The 22111-nt window shown below is 42.3% G+C and overlaps 1 protein-coding gene across 1 annotated transcript in view; it reads left to right on the top strand.

Annotated features, from left to right (window-relative positions):
- Positions 1 to 22111, top strand: part of LOC132381895 (proproteinase E-like) — a 162894-nt gene that overhangs the window by 17879 nt on the left and 122904 nt on the right. The gene's annotated exons all lie outside the window — the stretch shown is intronic.

Here is a 22111-nt window from a genome sequence, read left to right as displayed (position 1 = left end):
TCTGTGACTGATTCCTGATGTCTCACTGGATTTCTGCCACTGTTTTCTTTCTCTGTCATTTTTCAAGAACTGGTGTTACACTTGTAACCTTCCGATCATTGGGAATCATTCTAGAATTCTTGGAATTTTCTGACAACTAGTGCATCTCCACAGCCACCTCTTTGAGACAGGATATTTGTCCCCTTTGATTTCTGCATATTTTTAACTGACCCTAATGCTTGTTAACTCCTCTTTCATCCACACCTGTGAATACAGGCACCAAGTACATTTTTAAAGTCTCTGGCAGAATGCCATGTTACCTTTGCTAATCTTTACCTTGTTATTCATCCACAATAGGTTTTCCAGTCTGTTTCTTGTATCAGTCACTCTGATGTTTTACTTTCTCATTCCTTATTGATATCCTGGGCCTACTTTAGTGATTTCTGATATATTCACACAGGTGAGACTTACTGCTCATTTTGACAATGTGCTAAGCCTTCTCCTTTGATCTAATTCTGTTTGTAAGTTCCCTCCTGACTAAGATTGCTTTTCTTGGGGTTCTGTGCCTATAATGGATATATATTTATTTTAAACTATGTATTTTTTAATGATTACTGTTGCTTGTACAGTACTGTACAAATGTCTTGGGCATATATTTATAGCTAGGGTGCCATAAACATTTGCACTGTACTGCAGTAATTTTATGTTTTGCACTGTACCGCTTTTTCACACCTCATATACTGTATATGAGAGTGATAATAAACCTGATTCTGTTATGGATCTCTTTTGTGGACTGAGAGTGGGGAGGGGGCAGGGAGAGGGGAATCGTAATTGAGAAAAGGGGAAAGAAGAGAGTAGGGAGCAGGAAGCATCAGAGAGACATTCTGTAATCATCAAAAAACCAATTGTTTGAGATCAGATAATACCTTTTGGGCTAGGTGTGTCTTCATCCACACCATGCCAACATCTCTGGCATGCTTTCTCTGCCACCTGTCCTGCGGCGCTCCACTCTACCATTCCCAACATCCTTTGCTCCTGCCAGATTTACAAACTCGCAGTCCACTCCATGTTGACAAGAACAGTACTGTGCAAAAGTGCTAGCTATATATATATGTGCCTAAGACTTTTGCACAGTACTGTAAATCAATATGTCATAATGTTATACATTTTACAGCAGAGGTGGAGGCCTTTTGGTCCAACTCACACATGCTGTCAGGTTGCCTACATGAGCTAGTCCCATTACCATGCACAGCCCATATCCCTCTGAACCTTTCCTATCCATGCATTGTCTATGGAATGAAACGGCCTCTCCAGGCCATGCTGTTGCACCAACCTAATGAAAAGAGTAAGAAATGGCCAACCAACACTAATCCCTTCTGCCTACATAATGTCAATATCCTTCCATTTCCTGCACATTCATGTGTATATCTAAGAACCTTTTTAATGCCTCTATTGTATTTACCTCCACCATCACATCAGGCAGTGTGTTCCAGGCATTTACCACCCTTTGCTTAAAAAAACCTTGCTCCACACATCTTTAAACTGTCCCTCTCACACCTTAAATGCACATCCTCTGGCATTAGACATTTCGCCTTCGGGAAAGAGATGCAATCAGACTTCTCCATGTATACTTCACATAATCTTATAAACTTCCATCAGGTCTCCCCCTGACCCTTCTCTGCTCCCAGAAAAACACTCTAAATTTGTCCAACTTCTCCTTAGAACATGTTCCCTCTAATCCAGGTAACATCCTTGTAAAACTCTTCGGCATCCTCTCCAAAGCCTCTGCATCCTCTCTATAATCCTCACCAAAGCCTCTGCATCCTCTCTATAATCCTCTCCAAAGCCTCTGCATCCTCTCTATAATCCTCACCAAAGCCTCTGCATCCTCTCTATAATCCTCTCCAAAGCCTCTGCATCCTCTCTATAATCCTCTCCAAAGCCTCTGCATCCTCTCTATAATCCTCACCAAAGCCTCTGCATCATCTCTATAATCCTCACCAAAGCCTCTGCATCCTCTCTATAATCCTCACCAAAGCCTCTGCATCCTCTCTATAATCCTCTCCAAAGCCTCTGCATCCTCTCTATAATCCTCTCCAAAGCCTCTGCATCCTCTCTATAATCCTCTCCAAAGCCTCTGCATCCTCTCTATAATCCTCTCCAAAGCCTCTGCATCCTCTCTATAATCCTCTCCAAAGCCTCTGCATCCTCTCTATAATCCTCTCCAAAGCCTCTGCATCCTCTCTATAATCCTCTCCAAAGCCTCTGCATCCTCTCTATAATCCTCTCCAAAGCCTCTGCATCCTCTCTATAATGGGGCGACCAGGACTTCAAAGTTGCAATTGTACCAGTCTCCACCATTTCCATATTTACATATTCCCCCAACTTCTGTGTGAAAACCTGGCCACTCAGATTCCCTTTAAATCTTTCCACTTTCTATCTGGTTTTAGACTCCTGTAAGAAAATATGTTACATCCATCATGATATAAAAAAATTTCAATAAAATCACCTCTCATCTCTTTTGCAGGCAGTACAGTCCCAGAATCTTGTTACAGCCTCATCAATATTTCTTATACTTCCTTAGCTTATTCACATACTCCCTATGGTGTTTTGACCAGTGCTGTACACAATGCTACAAATCTGGTCTCATGAATGTCTCCAAATCTACCTTGACAGCTCATGCCACATGGCTTTATGTATTGCTTTCTTTAGCTATAAGATCCTGATCTGAGGTTGAATTAAATAATTTTTAATCTAAGCACAAGTCATTCTTGGACATGATACAATAATGACCCTTCATGATGGTAACTTTTCCCTGCTGGTCTGTGGAGGAATTCACATTCCAATGCTCTGTTTCCATCAAGCTGTCCCAAAATTAATCATTTTCCCAATGTTTGTAGATATTCCATATAACCATATAATAATTACAGCACGGAAACAGGCCATCTTGGCCCTTCTAGTCCGTGCCAAATGCTTACTCTCATCTAGTCCCATCGACTTGCACTCAGCCCATAACCCTCCATTCCTTTCCTGTCCATATACCTATCCAATTTTACTTAAAATGACAATATTGAACCTGCCTCTACCACTTCTTCAGGAAGCTCGTTCCACACAGCTATCACTCTCTGAGTAAAGAAATTCCCCCTCATGTTACCCCTAATCTTTTGCCCCCTAACTCTCAACTCATGTCCTCTTGTTTGAATCTCCCCTACTCTCAATGTCAACTCTATCTATCCCCCTCATAATTTTAAATACCTCTATCAAGTCCCCCTCAACCTTCTACACTCCAAAGAATAAAGACCTAACTTGTTCAGCCTTTCTCTGTAACTTAGGTGCTGAAACCCAGGTAACATTCTAGTAAATCTCTTCTGTACTCTCTCTATTTTGTTGACATCTTTCCTATAATTTGGTGACCATAACTGTACACAATACTCCAAATTCGGCCTTACCAATGCCGTGTACAATTTTAATATTACATCCCAACTCCTATACTCAATGCTCTGATTTATAAAGGCCAGCATAGCAAAAGCCTTCTTCACCACCCTATCCACATGAGATTCCACCTTCAGGGAACTATGAACCATTATTCCTAGATCACTCTGTTCTACTGCATTCTTCAATGCCCTACCATTTACCATGTATTTCCTATTTTGATTATTCCTACCAAAATGTAGCACCTCACATTAAACTCCATCTGCCATCTTTCAGCCCACTCTTCTAACTGGCCTAAATCTCTCTGCAACCTTTGAAAACCATTCTCTTATCTCTTCCATTATCCTTGTGATTCACTCTACCAGGAGCAAGTTGTGTTGACTAAGTGTGATAGTGATGAAGATTGCGGATGGCACTGAAATAGCTGGTGTCATATACAGTGAAGATGGTTATCAGAATTAACAGATTGATCTTGGTCAGCTGTGTAAGTGGACCAAGAAATGACAAGTGGAGTTTAATTTGGATAATTTTTAAGACATTTAAGGGATCTTAGATAGACACATGGATGTATCTAGCTGGAGAGGGTTCAAAGAAGGTTCACAAAAATGATTCCAGGACTGAACAGCTTATTATATGAAGATCATTTGATGGCTTTGGGTCTGTATTTATTGGAATTCAGAAGAATGAAGGGTAAATTAATTGATACCTGTTGAAAGGTGAAAGGCCTTTATAGAGTGGATGTAGAGAGGATGTTTCCTATGGTGGGAGAACCTTAAGACCAGAGGACACAGCCTCAGAATAGAGGGACGTCCATTTAGAACGGAGATGAGGAGGAATTTCTTCAGCTAGAGAGTAGTGAATCTGTGCAATTCATTGCCACAAGTAGCTGTGGCCAAGTATTTATGTATATTAAGGAGAAATTAATAGATTCTTGATTGGTCAAGGAATGAAGAGATATGGGGAGAAGGCAGATTAGTCCTGAGAGAAAAAAAGAATCAGGCATGATGACTTGATGGGCCAAATGGCCTAATTCTGCTCCTATATCTTATGATCTTATGATAGGGAAAATAGAGGCATCTGAGCAGTATAGAGTGAGGGTTAGGTTGCTCATGGAGTAGGATTATATTGACTGGCACATCATTGGCCAAAGGGTCCATACTGTGCTGTACTGCTCCATGTTCTATGTTGTAAGTGCTAAGTGTTGTTATTTGGACAACATGGATGGATGATGCAGAACTTTTGGAAAATTTTGGCCCCTGTGGAGTCTTGCAGAACAGAGGGACATGGGAGTACAAATACACCGTTCCCTGACAGTGACGTGACAGGTAGAAAGGGTAGTGAAGAAAGCTTTAGGCATACTGGATTTCATCACTTTGGGCATTGAATAAGAAGAAATGCCAACATTGCATTTGCTTTCTTTACCACATACTCAAACTGTTACTTAACATTCTGGGAGTCTTGCACAAGGACTCCTCAGTCCCTCTGCACCTCTGATGTTTGAACCTTCTTTCCATTTAGATAATCATCCTCACTATTTTTCCTTTTACCAAAATGCGTTATCAACACAGTATTCCAATTTGTTCAAGTCCTGCTGCAGTCACGTTGCTTCCTCAGCACTACTTACCCCTCCACCTATCTTTGTACCTTCCACAAACTTTGCCACAAAGCCATCAATTCCATTATCTAAATCACTGACAAATAATGTTAAAAGTAACAGTCCCAATACTGACCCCTGAGGAAAACCACAAATCACTGGCAACCAACCAGAAAAGGCTCCTTTTATGCACGCTCCCTGCCTCCTGCCTGTCAGCCATTTAGCTTTCCATGCTAGTTTGCTTTTCCCTGCTTTGTATCACATTTAACAGACATAATTTTTTGATTATTGCACATGGTCTTGTCACGTTCCTCCCTACAGGCTGAGAAATTCCTGTATTTACTTCAATCTAAGGAATTCTCTATAGTTGTCAAAACTAACTTGAGTAATCAGAAATTTCATTTGAGCAAAGGTACTGTCCTGTTCGTTTATCACACTCAATTTTGTTAAGCTTTCATCTGCTTATTTATAATTGGTTAGGTCATGACCCCTGAACTTGTATGGAGCAAAGGTAAATATATGCCTGCAGTTTGGCAGTAAATGCAGAAACTTCTTCATTTCAGTTGGACAAATTCAATTGTAACAATGTCCTCTGTGTCTGTAGCTGCTGGGTGATCTGTAATAAAATCTGTAAAGCTTTTGTACAATTTTATAGTTCCCATTTGTTGAAAAAAGGTACACTTTAGTAACGTATAGGCATCCTATTAGTTACCTGGAACACGGAAACATAGAAAACCTGCAGCACAATACAGGCCCTTCAGCCCACAAAATTCTGTTGAATATGTCCCTACCTTAGAAATTAGTAGGCTTACCCATAGCCCTCTATTTCACTAAGCTCCATGTACCTATCTAAAAGTCTCTTAAAAGACCATATCGTATCCGCCTCCACTACTGTTGCTGGCAGCCCATTCCACGCACTCACAACCCTCTGAGTAAAACACTTACCCCTGACATCTCCTCTGTACCTACTCCCCAGCACCTTAAACCTGTGTCTTCTTGTGGCAACCATTTCAGCCCTGGGAAAAAGCCTCTGACTATGCACACGATCATTGCCTCTCATCATCTTATACACCTTTATCAGGTTACCTCTCATCCTCTGTTGCTCCAAGGAGAAAAGGCCGAGTTCGCTCAACCTACCCTCATAAGACATGCTCCCCAATCTGGGCAACATCCTTGTAAATCTCCTTTGCATCCTTTCTATGGCTTCCACATCCTTCCTGTAGTGAGGCAACTAGAACTGAGCACAGTACTCCAGGTGGGATCTGACCGGGTCCTATATAGCTGCAACATTACCTCTCGGCTCCTAAATTCAATTCCACAATTGATGAAGGCTAATATATTACACAGTCGGCCCTCCTTAGCCTCGGATTCCGTATGCGTGAATTCAACCAAAACCCAGAAGTTCTCTCTCCAGCACTCGTTGCTTGAGCATGCACAGACTGTTTTTTCTTGTCATTATTCCCTAAACAATACAGTATAACAACTATTTACATAGCATTTGCATTGTATTAGGTATTATAAGTAATCTAGAAATGACTTAAAAGTACTGGCATTCCCTGGGTTATGAATGAGTTCCATTCCTGAGTCCGTCTTTAAGTCAGATTTGAAGTCGGAACAGGTACATCGTGTGTTATTTAGCATCAGTTAGTCAAACGTTTTTCTTAGTATATAGTACATATTTTACCTTTCTATGTATATAAAATACTTAAACATACGTATTTCAATAATTTAACCACTGTTTTGCTTAGTAATAATTGTAGCTTTCATCGGGGCAGGGCTTTTCACATGCTCCATTAAAATTGTTCCGATCGTTGACCGACTGTAGCTTAATGCTTTTTCAATGACCGAAGACGTTTCACCTCTTTCCGATTGCGTTATTACTTCCACCTTATTTTCAATTGCGATCGTGATTGAAATTGAAATCTCCCATCATGACAGCTCTATTATTATTACACCTTTCCAGGATCTGTTTCCCTATCTGCTCCTCGCTATCCCTGTTACTATTGGGTGGCCTATAAAAAACACCCAGTAAAGTTATTAACCCCTTCTGTTCCTAACCTCTACTCACAGAGACTCCGTAGACAATCCCTCCATGGCGTCCACCTTTTCTGCAACCGTGACACTATCTCTGATCAACAGTGCCACATGACCACCTCTTTTGCCTCCCTCCCTGTCCTTTCTTAAACATCTAAAACCCAGCACTTGAAGTAACCATTCCTGTCCTTGAGCCATCCGATCCTCTGTAATGGCCACCACATCCCTAATTCGGTCCTTTAGGAGCTGCATCTTGACACACCTGGTGCAGATATGGCACTCCAAGACCTCCCACTGCTGGGACTTTGTGTGAATAATCTGTGCCAGCATAAGAGTTGATGGAATGTAATGCTTGGTGAAGTGTAATTTGGGTGAGATTTAAATTGAGTGAGTACAACAGGCATCAGATGTCCTTTTGCATTTGTACAGGGCCCTGGTGAGACCACACCTGGAATATTGTGTACAGTTTTGGTCTCCAGGTTTAAGGAAGGACATTCTGGCAATTGAGGAAGTGCAGCGTAGATTCACTAGGTTGATTCCTGGGATGGCAGGGCTGTCTTACGCAGAGAGATTGGAGAGATTGGGCTTGTACACGCTAGAATTGAGGAGATTGAGAGGGGATCTGATTGAAACGTTTAAGATAATTAAAGGATTGGATAGGATTGAGGCAGGAAATATGTTCCAGATGTTGGGAGAGTCCAGTACCAGAGGGCATGGATTGAGAATAAGAGGTCAGTTATTTAAAACAGAGTTGAGGAAGAGCTTCTTCTCCCAGAGAGTTGTGGAGGTGTGGAATACACTGCCTCGGAAGATGGTGGAGGCCAATTCTCTGGATGCTTTCAAGAAGGAGCTAGATAGATATCTGATGGATAGGGGAATCAAGGGATATGGGGACAAGGCAGGGACTGGGTATTGATCAGCCATGATATCAGAATAGCGGTGCAGACTCGAGGGGCCAAATGGTCTACTTCTGCACCTATTGTCTATTGTCTATTGTCTATAACTGACCTCCCAGTTGTCAATGGTGAACATAGCTGAGTGAAATCAGGGATTGACTCACCTCAGACTGCCCATCACAAGTCGCTGATTTGTAATGCAGAATTTATTGAGATACAGAATGGAAAAGGCCTGCTGGCACTTTGAGCCACGCCACCCAGCTAACCCACGACTTAATCATAGGCCAATGTACAATGATCAATTAACCTAGCAACCGGTACATCTTTGGACTGTGGGCAGAAATTGGAGCACCCAGAGGAAATCCATGAGGTCATGGGGAGAATGTACAAACTCCTTACAGGCAGCAGTGGGAATTTAATGTGATTTTATTAGCTTTACATCGGCCATATTGGTCACATTGTCCACACTAGTCACATTGACTGCATATTTGGGGTAACTGGGAAATGTATTTGTTGTTCAAAGGAATGGAGAAATAATCCAGTCAAAGCAAATTATTTAGGACAAGGTGATTGGATACAATGAAAGTAACTTATTTTTATGGAAGGATGGATTTTTTATAGAAGATTTTGACATAGAATCAAGCCTTTTGTGTGTGAACTAGTTGAAAGAAGTCTTCCCGGTGTAATCTCTCAGTTCCTGCACTGAATTTGAGGCCCTGCTGGTCCTTCCTAAGGTGAAACCGGAGTTCTGGGGTGAAACTCACATATTGACATGGAGAACATGAAAATTGTATGCAGTCAGTGCCCTTGACTCTGGAGCTGTCCGGCAACAGCATTACCTGCTGTGTAACTGTGGCATCAATTTGTGATAGTTTAGTGTTTGAACAAAAGGTTTGTTTCGTATGTTAATATAATTGCTTTAAGTGAATTGACTTTCTCAGTTAGCAAACCTCTCGTTCCTCCCCAGTGTGCTTATCTTCTGAATAGACCTTACCGCTGGAGTAGTGTCGTGGTGTTTCTCCTGTGGCTGAAGTGTTGTTTCCTTTCTGTGGTGGGACCAGCCATAGTCCATGGTGGACCTCTGTGCTGAGCTCTGTTCCTGGCAGAGCAGATTGCACCTTGGATGGGTGTTAAAATCAGAATTGGGTTTATTATCTCTGTCATATACAATGGGATTTGTTGTCTTGTGGCTACAGTGCAAGACTTAAAATCATTGCTATACGTTACAATAAAAAAGATAAACAAACAAATAAATATCGCCAAAGCGAGTTAGTGTTCATAAACAGTTCAGAAATCTGATGGCAGGGAAGAAGCTGTTTCTAAAATGCTAAGGTGTGCATTTTCAAACTCCTGTACCACCTCCCTGATGGTAGTAGTGAGAAGAGGGCACGTCCTGAATACTGAGGGTCCTTAATGATGGATGTGGCCTTCTCGGGGCACTGCCTTTTGAAGATGTTCTTGATGCTGGGGAGGTTAGTGCCTGTCACGGAGCTGCCTGAGTCTTTACCTTCTCTAGCCTCTGTACCCTGTGCATTGGAGGCTCCAGATCCGGCGGGAGCAACCAGCCTGAATGCTCTTCATTGTACATCAGTAGAATTTTACAAAGTCATTTGGTGATATACAAATTCTCCTTAAACTCTTGATGAAGTATAGCCAGTAGTGTGCCTCCTTTGTGAATGCATCAATGTGTTGGCTCAAGAAGCTGCTCATCCTTTCCACCACTAGCCTTTCAATATGAACAGGTGCATGTTCTCCTCACTTCCCCTTCAAGAAGTCCACAATCAATAATTCTTTGATGTTGCTGGCGTTAAGTGCAAGGTTGAGGTTGTGAAAACAATCATCCAGCTTATCTATACTCAGTGGGCATAAGACAAGGGAGCAGAATTATGCCATTCAGCCTATTGAGTACGCTCCGCCATTTCATCATGGCTGATCCCGGATCCCATTCAACCCCATACATCTGCCCACTCAACATATCCTCTGATGCCCTGACCAAGTAGGAATCTAACAGCTTCCACATGGACTTGGCCTCCACTGCAGTCTGTGGCAGAGCATTCCACAGATTCACCACTCTTTGGCTGAAAAAATCCCTCCTTACTTCTGTTCTTTAAGGTCACCCCTCAATTTTGAGGCTGTGCCCTTTAGTTCTGGATACCCCCAACAGAGGAAATATCCTCTCTTCATCCACCCTATCTAGTCCTTTCAACATTCTGTAGGTTTCAACAAGATCCCCCTGCATTCTTCTAAATTCCAGTGAGTACTGGCCCAAAGTTGCCAAACATTCCTCGTATGTTAACCACTTCATTCCCAGAATCATTCTCGTGAACCTCCTCTGAACTTTTACCAATGACTGCATCCTTTCTGAGATTAGGAACCCAAAACTGTTGATGATACTCCAAGTGTGGCCTGACTATGGTCTTATAAAGCTTCAGCATTATGTCCTTGTTTTTTTTAATTCTATTCCCCTTGAAATAAACGCCAACATTGAATTTGCCTCCTTTACCGCAGATTCAACCTCTAAACTAACCTTCTGGGAGTCTTGCACCTTTGCACCTCTGAAGTTTGAATTTTCTCCCCATTTAGATAATAGTCTGTGCTATTGTGCCTTTTACCAAAATGCATTATCATACATTTCCCAACACTGTATTCCATCGGCCACTTTTTCACTCATTCTTCCAATTTGTCTAAGTCCTGCTGCAAATTGCATTGCTTCCTCATTATTGCCTAATCCTCCACCTGTCTTTGTATGATCAGCAAATTTTGCCATAAAGCCATCAATTCCATTATCTAAATCATTAACAAACTATGTGAGAAGTAGTGGTCCCAATACTGAACCCTAAGGAACACCATTAGTCTCTGGCAGCCAACCAGAAAAGGTGAATATATCCCTTTATTCCCACTCATTGCCTCCTGCCTGTCAGCCTTTCCTCTATCCATACAGTATATTTCCTGTAACACCATAGGATTTTATCTTGCTAAGCAGCATCAAGTGAGGCACTTTATTAAATGCCTTCTGAAAATCTATGTAAATGACATCTACTACTTCTCCTTTGTCCACCCTGCTTGTTACTTCCTCAAAGAATTTCAGCATATTTATCAGGCAAGATTTTCCTTTACAGAAACCGTGTCGAGTTTGACGTATTTTATCATTAGCCTCTAAGTACCCCGAAACCTCTTCCTTAATAATGGGCTCCAACACTTTCCTGATCACTGAGGTTAGGCTAACTGGCCTTTAATTTAATTTCTTTTGCCTTCCTCCCTTCTTAAAGAGTGGAGAAACATTTGCAATCTTCCAGTCCTTCAGGACCATGCCAGAATCAAGTGATTCTTGGAAGATCATGACCAATGTATCCGTTATCTGTTCAGCAACCTCTCTCAAGACTCTGCAATGTAGTCCATCTGGTGCAGGTGACTTGTCCACCTTAAGACCTTTTTGTTTGCCTAGCACTTTTTCCTTTGTAATAGTAGTGGCACTCACTTCTGTTCCCTGACACTCATGAACCTCTGGCACACAACTAGTATCTTCCACCCTAAAGACTGAAGCAATGTACTTATTAAGTTCATCTGCCATTTCTTTGTCCCCCATTACAACCAAACCAGCATCATTTTCTACTGGTCCAATATAATCTCTCACATCCCTTTTATTTTATAAAACTGAAAAAACTTTCAGTGTCTTGCTTTATATTATCAGCTAGTTTGCCCACATATTTCATCTTTTCCTTTATTCTATCATTTTTAGTTGCCTTTTGTTGAATTTGAAAAGCTTCCCAATCATCAAACTTCCCACTTTCTTTTGCTACCTTATCTGCCCTTTCCTTGGCTTTTATGCAGCCCTTAACTTCCTTGGCAATCACAGTTGCCTAGCCTTGCTGTTTGAGAACTTCTTCTGAGAGACATATCTATCCTGTGCCTCATGAACTATTTCCAGAAACTTCAGCTATCTCTGCTCTGCCATCATTTCTGCCAGCATCCACCTCTAATCCACCTGGGCAAGCTCCTCTCTCATGTCTCCCTTTATTCCCTTTATTCCATTGCGATACTGACACATGTGACTTATGCTTCTCCCTCTCAAATGCAGTATGAATTCAATCATTATGATCACTGCCTCCTAAGAGTTCCTTTACATGAAGCTGACTAATATTTTCTGGATTATTACACAACACCCTTAGTAGGCCTGAGCACAAGCTGTAGGCCAACGTAGGCATTCAACAGATCCCCACTCCTACAATCTGACATCAATCTGATTTTCCCAATCCCCTTGCATTTTGAAGTCCCCATTACAATTGTGACATTACCCTAATTACACGCCTTTTCCAGCTCCCTTCGAAATCTCAACCCCACATCATGGCTACTATTTGGAGGCCTATATATGATTCCCATCATGGTTTTTCACTCTTTCAGTTTCTTAACTTCACCCATAAAGATTCAAAATTCTCTGACCATACGTCACCTCTTTCTAAATATGTAATTCCGTCTCTTACCAACAAGAGCCACACCACTACCTATGTCTTCCTACTTGTCCTTTCGATGCAGAATATATCCTTTGATGTTAAACTTCCAACTATGACCTTCTTTCAGCCATGACTCATTATAGGAATATATATTATTGCTGTAATTCTTTTTTACCCTTGCAGTTTCTTAGCTACATCCACAAAGATTCAACATTCTCTGACCCTATGTCACCTCTTTCTACAGAAATAATTCCATCTCTTACCAACAGAGCCACACCACCACCAACGCCTTTATTAGGTCAACCTGTACATCAGTTCATTAATGCAAATATCTAATCAGCCAATCATGTGACAGTATCTCAATGCATAAAAGCAGACAGGGTCAAGAGGTTCAGTTGTCGTTAGTCAGAATGGGGGAAGAAGTATGATCTGAGTGGAATGCTTGCTGGTGCCTGACAGGGTGGTTTGAGTATCTCAGAATCTGCTGATCTCCTGGGATTTTTATGTACAACTGTCTCTGAAGTTTACAGAGAATGGTGCAATAAACAAAGAGGCATCCAGTGAGTGGCAGTTCTCTGGGCAAAAATGCCTTGTTAATCAGTGAGGTTAGAGGAGAATGGCCAGACTGCTTCAAGCTGACAGGATGGTGACAGTAACTCAATTAATCATGTGTTACAACAGTCGTGTGCAGAAGAGCATCTCTGAAGTGGATGGGTTATAGCCGCAGAAGACCACTGAGAGTATCTCGCTCCTGTATGCCACCTCGTCGCCATCTATGATTCTACCAACAACAGTGCAGATACTGGCAAAGTTATAGATAGCATTTGAGCTCTGCCTAACCACATAGTCAGGAGTGTAGAGAGAGTAGAGCAGTGGGCTAAGCACACATCCTTCAGGTGCAGCTGCGTTGATTGTCAGTGAGGAGGATTTGTTGTCACTGATCTGCACCGACTGTCGTCTCCTGTAGCTAAGGACATTCCTTGTGAATTTGTGGTGGGAGGAGAAATTATCTCAACCCAAGGAAGGATATCTCGTGGAGATGAAGCAGGCAATGAAAGTGTTACCTAGATCACAAATCCACAGGCCCAGTTCACATAGTCTGGTCTTCGAGGGCTGCAAATTCAGAGGCAACTCTCTGGTGTCTCCTTCTGGTGGTAGTTACCACTTCCCAGTGAATAGCAGATAACATTCTATTTTTATTATAACTTAGCTATCTTCCCTCTAGCTCTCAGTCCTATTGCAGGATCTTGACCTGAAATGTTGACAAATCCTTTCCCTCACAGATGCTGCTCAGTCTGCTAATTTCCTCCAGTAGTTTGGCTTTTTCTACATCTGTAGCCTCCTGTGTTGACCTGCCTCTTGGTCTGTGTGTGTATGTGTGTTGAATTGCTTAATTTCCTCTGGGTCTGGATTAATGAGTATACACCTGCCTGTTTCCAAATCCATTGCATGCATTTATAGACGTATTTGCCCATCTTTGCGCTTGTTTCTTCTGCTTAAGTCCATCTAAGGACTTCTACTAAGGCATAGGCCATTGATAGAAACCTGCCGGAGTCCTGGGCTAGTCTTTCAAATTGTTCCCAGGTGCAGCCTATTTTTCTTTGTATCCCTCCTCTCCCAGGATGAGATCTTTGGAGCTTCTGTTGGCGTTTCTGTAGCTGTAGATTATTACAGGGTGGGGTTGCTAGCTCCATGACCAACCCTTCTCCTTTCACAACTGGGCTTGGGATCGTCCATGGTGGAGTTCTGTATCTGGTTACCAAGTATGAATGCACTGCAGATTGTGGAACTTCCTGGGTTGTTATTCAATGTCTCCCTGTTCTTGGAATGCAGCAGGCCAGGCATCATCTATAGGAAGAAGTACAGTCGATGTTTTGGGCCAAGACCCTTCATCAGGACTAACTGAAAGAAGAGATAGTAAGAGATTTGAAAGTGGGAGGGGGAGGGGGAAATCCAAAATGATAGGAGAAGACAGGAGGGGGTGGGGTGAAGCTAAGAGCTAGAAAGGTGATTGGCAAAAGGGAATCAGAGCTGGAGAAGGGGGAGGATCATGGGACGGGAGGCCTAGGGAGAAAGAAAAGGGGAAGGGGAGCACCAGAGGGAGATGGAGAGCAGGCATGGAGTGATTGTGAGAGGGACAGAGAGAAAGAAAAAAAAGGTGGGGGGAATAAATAAATAAATGAGGGGTGGGGTAAGAAGAGAAGGAGGGGCATAAGTGGAAGAGAATTCAATGTTCATGCCATCAGGTTGGAGGCTACCCAGCCGGTGTATAAGGTGTTGTTCCTCCAACCTGAGTGTGGCTTCAGCTTGACGGAGGGTCTCGGCCTGAAACATCGACTGTACTCCTTCCTATAGATGCTGCCTGGCCTTCTGTGTTCCTCCAGCATTTTGTGTGTGTTGCTTGAATTTCCAGCAACTGCAGATTTTCTCGTGTTTGTGTCTCCCTGTTCTTCCCTTTTTTCACCAAGGAATCTTTTGTTTACTTTATTAACTACCAGAATTTGATATAGTCATTGAATCAAACCTGATTTTGACAGTGTGTGGCAGCAGTGTGTGGAAACACTACTCAGTTTACATCTCTCCTTTTTAATTACACCACTTTCAAAGCTGGGCTCATCCAGTTCCCATGATAGAAACATTCCTTTTCCATTTTGGACTGATGCCCAGTAACATCAAAGGAAGCTGATGACACCATCCTTTGGGTCCGTGTTGGCCCTGTACTTGTCTTTCGTCTTGAATACATCGCAGCATTGTGAAGGTCACGGTGATGTCAGGGTAATGGATCACAGGAAAATTGCAGCACCTCAAAGTGAGATGAGAATGGGGAATATGTGGAAGTGCCACAAGCTTCTGTTTTTTGATGTCTCTGTCTCTTTAAGCTCAGAAAAGGAGCTTGGGTGACAGTTGAGGTGTGGTGGGTGAGGAAACAGGTTGTGAGTGTAATGGACAAAGGTAGTGGAAGTGGGGTGGGTAGTTTATAGTGGATGTGATCTTATGTGATACTGTGTAACCTACTGTTTAATGGATGGAACATCATACTATTCAAGAAAATGGCCCATGGGATGCAGCTGACCATCCCACTGCATTCGTAACTTTGGGACCAAGATTACTGAAAGCCTGGGCACTAGCTTATGCTTAAAACTTGCTCAGGTTTTACATTAAGGTGTCCCGAGGCTCTCACAGTAACATTATCTGACAATTTTTCATATTAAGCCATAAAAGAAGACATTTCTCCCAGTCACTTAGAGTGTCAACAAAGGAAGCCCATTTAGGAGATGCTTAAAGGAAGGTAGAGTGTTGGAGATACAGAAAGAGTAAAGGGAGATATCAGAAGTTGCTGATGTCTGCCAGTATTGAGGGAAAAGAAATGGTGATGCAGAAGGGGGAGAACTGGAGACAACAGACCTGGGGTCCTGAACTGGCAGCTGAGAGGAGTGGTGTAGTTCTGATGACATATGAAGATCCTGAGAAGCTGGATTTATGAACATTTGGAAAGGCATAATATGATTAGGAATAGTCAGCACGGCTTTGTCAAAGGCAAAGTCATGCCTTACGAGCCTGATTGAAATTTTTGAGGATATGACATTGATGAAGGTGTATATGGATTTCAGCAAGGCTTTTGGCAAGGTACCCCCTGCAAGGCTTATTGAGAAAGTAAGAAGGCATGGGATCTAAGGGGACATTGCTTTGTGGATCCAGAACTGGCTTGCCCACAGAAGACAAGCAGTGGTTGTTGATGGGTCATATTCTGCATGGAGGTCAGACACCAGTGGAGTGCCCCAGGGATCTGTTCTGGGACCCTTACTCTTACTGATTTTTATAAATGACCTGGATGAGGAAGTGGAGGGATGGGTTAGTAAGTTTGCTGATGACACAAAGGTTGGAGGTGTTGTGTACAGTGTGGAGGGCTGTCAGAGATTACAGCGGGACACTGGTAAGATGCAAAATTGGGCTAAGAAGTGGCAGATGGAGTTCAACCCAGATAAGTGTGAGGTGGTTCATTTTGGTAGGACAAATATGATGACAGAATATAGTATTAATGGTAAGACTCTTGGCAGTGTGGAGGATCAGAGGGATCTTGGGGTCTGAGTCCATAGGACACTCAAGGCAGCTGCGCAGGTTGACTCTGTGGTTAAGGAAGCGTATAACGCATTGGCCTTCATCAATCGTGGGATTGACTTTAGGAGCCGAGAGGTAATGTTGCAGCTGTATAGGACCCTGGTCAGACCCCACTCGGAGTACTGTGCTCAGTTCTGGTCGCATCACTACAGAAAGGATGTGGAAACCATAGAAAGGGTGCAGAGGAGATGTACAAGGATGTTGCCTGGGTTGGGGAGCATGCCTTATGAAAACAGGTTGAGTGAACTTGGCCTTTTCTCCTTGGAGTGACAGAGGATGAGAGGTGAACTGATGGAGGTGTACAAGATGATGAGAGGCATTGATCGTGTGGATAGTCAGAGGCTTTACCCAGGGCTAAAATGGCTAGCATGAGAGTTTTAAGGTGCTTTGGAGGTAGGTGTCAGGGGTAGGTTTTACACGCAGAGAGTGGTGAGTGCATGGAATGGGCTGTCGGTGGTGGTGGTGGAGGTGGATACAATAGGGTCTTTTAAGAGACTCCTGGATAGGTACATGGAGCTTAGTAAAATAGAGGGCTATGGGTAAACCCAGGTAATTTCTAAGGTAAGAACATGTTCGGCACAGCATTGTGGGCCGAAGGGCCTGTACTGTGCTGTAGGTTTTCTCTGCTTCTATGTTTCTATTTGGCAGGGGTGGTCAGCAGCTGAGGGTTAGGGTTAAGGCATGGCAGGAAAGAAGAAGCTGCCCCTCAGGAAATGTCTCAATCCAGTGGCTCCAAGCCTTAAAGTTCGTGGAGTGTTAGCACAATGGCTCTTGGGCCGAACATGTCCACGACAACTATCAAACTCCTATCTTCACACCCATTTACTAGCACTTGGCCCATAATCTTCCAAAGTCGGTGATTCAGGTGTTCATCCAAATGCTCCTTAAATAATATGAGAGTCTCTGCTTCTGTCACTTTCACCAACAGTGTGTTCCAGATTCCAATCACCCTGCAGGTGAATAAATTCTTACTCAGGACCCCTCTTCCCCTTAAACCTATGCCCATCAGTCTTGCACGTGTTTGTAGTGGGAACGTTTATCTACGTCAAATAATTCTGTATACCTCTATTAGTTCCCCTTCCCTGCTCCAACGAACACAGATGCAGCATTTCCATTCTCTTTCCTGACTGATACGTTCCATTCCAGGCAACATCTGGGTGAATCTCCTCAGCATCCTCTCCAGTACAACCATATCTTTCCAACTGTGTGCTGACTGGAACTGCTCACAACTACCTAGCCAATGTTTTATGAAGTTGTGCCAACACCTCTCCTCTCACATTCTATACTTGGTTAATGAAGAAAAGCATTCAATATGTCTTCTTCGCCATCTTTTCTACCTCTGCTGCCACCTATAGATCACATGGTCCTGAACAGAAACATGGATCAGTCGGTCAAAGTGCTGATGGAAGGAAATGAGTCATTTTGTAATTGAGCACAGGTAGGTGCACAGTACTGACCTCCCCTGAAGCACTGATGGAGCAATGGGGGAATCTTCTATCAGATTGACTGCATTTACCAATACAGAGTGTACAGGGAGCAAAACAGGAATATGCCTGGGAAAGAAACAGTACAGTACATGGGACTCACCCGAAGGATGAGATCTCAGTGTAGCTTCATTCCTTCTACCTGCTCTTTGAGAGCTCCTCTGAAGGTAATGTAACAGTAATTCAACCTTAAAGAAAAGCAATGGTGAGATTGTTCACGCATCTGGTGTTGCCTAAACCTTGTGACTGGATATCATCGGTATTCCTCAGAGTCTGAGCCTCAGGGCAGAAAATCCCAGGCAAACTCCCAAGGTCATTCAGAGTAAAAGGAAACCTGAAGATGGTATCTGTCAGAGGCTTGGATCTGAGGAGGTCAGACTGGTCAGCTTTCCAATAATTGGTGTTTCACCTGTCTCTTATAAACTATAATCTCTAGATTTCAAAGTGTGCAGGGGATTTGGAAGTAGCCTGTTCTAACACCAGAATTGTTCACCAAAGGAAACCAGAGGTAACATGCCTCCGACCACATTGACAGATGTCAGTAGTGACTGTGTGCCAATTGGATAGTCAGCTCATATTCATTCAACAGCTGACTTCATAAACAGTGTCTTTTAGAGTCTGCTACCAAAACCATGAACATCACTACACACACATCTGCTACCTTGAGACCATCACCAACAAAATTCTTCTCATTCAGTACATAAAACATAAAACAGTAGAGCACAAGAACAGGCCTTTTGACCCACAATATCTTGTGAATCATGATGCCAGATAAAATTAATCCTATCTGCTTGCACATGATTCACACCCCTCCATTCCTTTTACGCTTGTGTGTCTGCATAAATGCTTCTAAAGAACCACTGTCATATCGTATGCAGGACACAACTCCCATCTCTGCCTCCAGCCCCAGATGCTGCATCTCTTGTAATCTCTGTCACAAAAGTCTGTCTAATGATCTGATGGCTCCTTTAGCAATTAGATATGCAACCCTTTCTGAAATTCAGAATAAGTTAAGCGTGCCAAAGGAACACCAGGGAGTGTTGAGAGGGGTTAAAAAAACATGTTCAAAGTCTTCATGCATTTAGTTTCTTCTCCTTATCTCAAATAGAATCGGTCCTATTAGATGATGTGAAATGTGCATTTCATGCTATGTATGATGGTGATAATTGCATTATCATTGAAATTATATTCTTAATGAAATTTCACTCTCATTGCATCAAGTTGATTGCTTCATTGATTCAGGTCAGCACTAACCCTGATTCTAGTTCTCTCCCCCCTCCCTCTGAGGTTGCACTTTGTACAAATATTTCATGACAGTCTCCTGGAAATAGGAGCCCCCTCCCCCCCCCCCACTATAAAAGGTAAAGTTGCTGGTTAAGCCATTTGGTCCTTTTTGAAATATGCATCCAGTCAAATTTATGGAAATTAACTTCTGTAAATCTCAAGTTTTAAACAAAACTCATTTCCAAATTCTGAATATGAAAAAACAAATCATCAGAAACCTTTACACATGAAAAAATAGGAAGGAAGCTACTTTAGTTGTCACCAGGTAAGTTTACCTGGGCCTAGGGTTTCTGAGTGCTGAGTTAATTGGCTCTCATCATTCCACATTAATTTCACTTTGTAGTAATGTCAGGCTACCACAAGAGCCCTCAGAAAAGTCCCCATTTAAAATATTTGTTAATTGACTATGAATACAACACTTTTACCATAAGACCATTAAGATGTAAGAGCAGAAATAGGCCATTCAGCCCATTGAGTCTACTGTGACATTTCATCATGGCTGATCCTGGATCCCATTCAACCTCATACATCTGCCCACTCAACATATCTTCTGATGCCCTGACCAAGTAGGAATCTAACAGCTTCCACGTTGAATATACACATGGACTTGGCCTCCACTGCAGAGCATTCCACAGATTCACCACTCTCTGCCTAAAAAAATTCCTCCTTACTTCTGTTCTAAAAGGTCTCCCCTAAATTTTGAGGTAATTTCCTCTGGTTCTGGATATCACCACCAGAGGAAACATCTTCTCCACATCCACCTTATCTAGTCCTTTCAACATTCGGTAGGTTTGAATGAGATCCTCCTGCATTCTTCTAAATTCCAGTGAGTACAAGCCCAAAGCTGCCAAATGCTCCTCATATGTTATTCCCTTCATTCCTGGCATTCCTGGAATCATCCTTGTGAACCTCCACTGGACTTTCTCCAATGACAATACATCCTTTCTAAGACAGAGCCCAAAACACAGAATCAGAATCAGAATCAGGGTTATTATCACCGGCAGGTGACGTGAAATTTGTTAACTTAGCAGCAGCAGTTGAATGCAATACATAATCTAGCAGAGAGAAAAAACAATAATAATAAATAAAATAAAACATAATAATAAATAAACAAGTAAATCAATTACTTATATTGAATAGATAAAAAAGTGCAAAAACAGAAATACTGTATATTAAAAAAAGTGAGGTATTGTCTAAAGCTTCAATGTCCATTTAGGAATCGGATGGCAGAGGGGAAGAAACTGTTCCTGAATTGCTGAGTGTGTGCCTTCAGTCTTCTGTACTCCCTACCTGATGGCAAAACTGTTGACAATATTCCAAGTGTCGCCTGACTAGTGTCTTATAAAGCTTCAGCATTATCTCCTTGGTTTTATATTCTATTCCCGTTGAAATAAATGCCAACATTACAATCACATTGCTTCCTCGGCAAACTTTGCCACAAAGCCATCAATTCCACTACCTAAATCATTGGCAAATAATGTGAAAAGTAGTGGTCCCAACACTGACCCCTCAGGAAAAACACTGGTCACCAGAAAAGGCCTGTTTTAATCCCACAGACTGCTTCCTGCCTGTCAGCCATTCTTCTATCCGTGCCAGTATACTTTCTGTAACACCCTAGGATTTCATCTTGTTAAGAGACACTTTACTAAATGCCTTCTGAAAATCTAAGTACATGACATCCACTACCTCTCCTTTGTCCACCCTGCTTGCTACTTCCTTGAAAAACTCTAACAGACTTCTCAGGCAAGATTTCCCTTACAGAAACCATGTTAACTTTGACTTATTTTATCATTAGTCTCCAAGTACCCTGAAGCCTATAATTTTCTCTTTTGACTTCCTCCCTTCTTAAAGCGTGAAGTGGTAATTGCAATTTTCCAGCCCTCCAGGGCCATGCCAGAATTAATGGCAATAGAAAGACGCACACCAGCAGCAAGAAAGGCAATGTATGAAATGATAATCAAAGAGTACAAACACTAATTATAAAATGTTCATGCAGTAATTTGCTTTGCAGGAACGTTGGATGGACACTTGATCTACTCAACATTTTGGTGTTGTTTCACTTAATCTGACTGGTCTATCTGTACTTAAAGTCCATTTGCTTGGCTTGCATTTGTAATACCCCATCTTAAAACAATCTGAGTGCTGAACCCTCTCCAGTCCAAAAACAGCACTTTGCTTGAGAAAGTTCCACTGGCCATCTCCCCTTTGCGTGAAGGTTGACATTGCTCCCTGAACTGCCACGATCAATTTTCAAGGGTTTTAAATTCCACCTGCTCTCTGTCCAACATATCAAATCTATTAACCATCATAAACTATTCAGTTATATCATCCCTGGACCTCCTCTACTCAAGGGTAAAAGTCATTCAGCATGGGAAGTGTCCCTCAAACCATGGAATCCCCACTTATCATGGAATACTCACTTATGCTTATCCTATACTCATTACATTATTTTCTCCCCACATTCCCATCACTTCTTCTCAGATTCCATCACCTTCCGATACACTAGGGACAACTTACGTTGACTAATTAACCTAACAATTCATGTTGGGATGTGGGAATAAACTGGAGCACCTGGAGGAACCCACCTTGACCCAGGAAGAACATGCAAACTCCACACAGATAGTACTGGAAGGCAGGATAGTACCTGGGGCGTGGGCCAGCAGCTGTGGTGTCAATGTGCCACCCACTTACAGTTTATACTTCTAGCACAGGTAACCTTGCAATTATGTGGATACGTTGCAGCCAATTAAAAATTTCAAACCAGTGCATTTGAATTCATTTCTTGGGCTACAGCTAGTTTTCTGTTTTAACTTGAACTGACGACATATGTTTGTCATT

This window comes from Hypanus sabinus, chromosome 27 (genome assembly GCF_030144855.1).
Source record: "Hypanus sabinus isolate sHypSab1 chromosome 27, sHypSab1.hap1, whole genome shotgun sequence".
NCBI lineage: Eukaryota > Metazoa > Chordata > Chondrichthyes > Myliobatiformes > Dasyatidae > Hypanus > Hypanus sabinus.
Note: the sequence above shows the minus strand (reverse complement) of the source record. Positions and strands in the feature narration are given on the sequence as shown.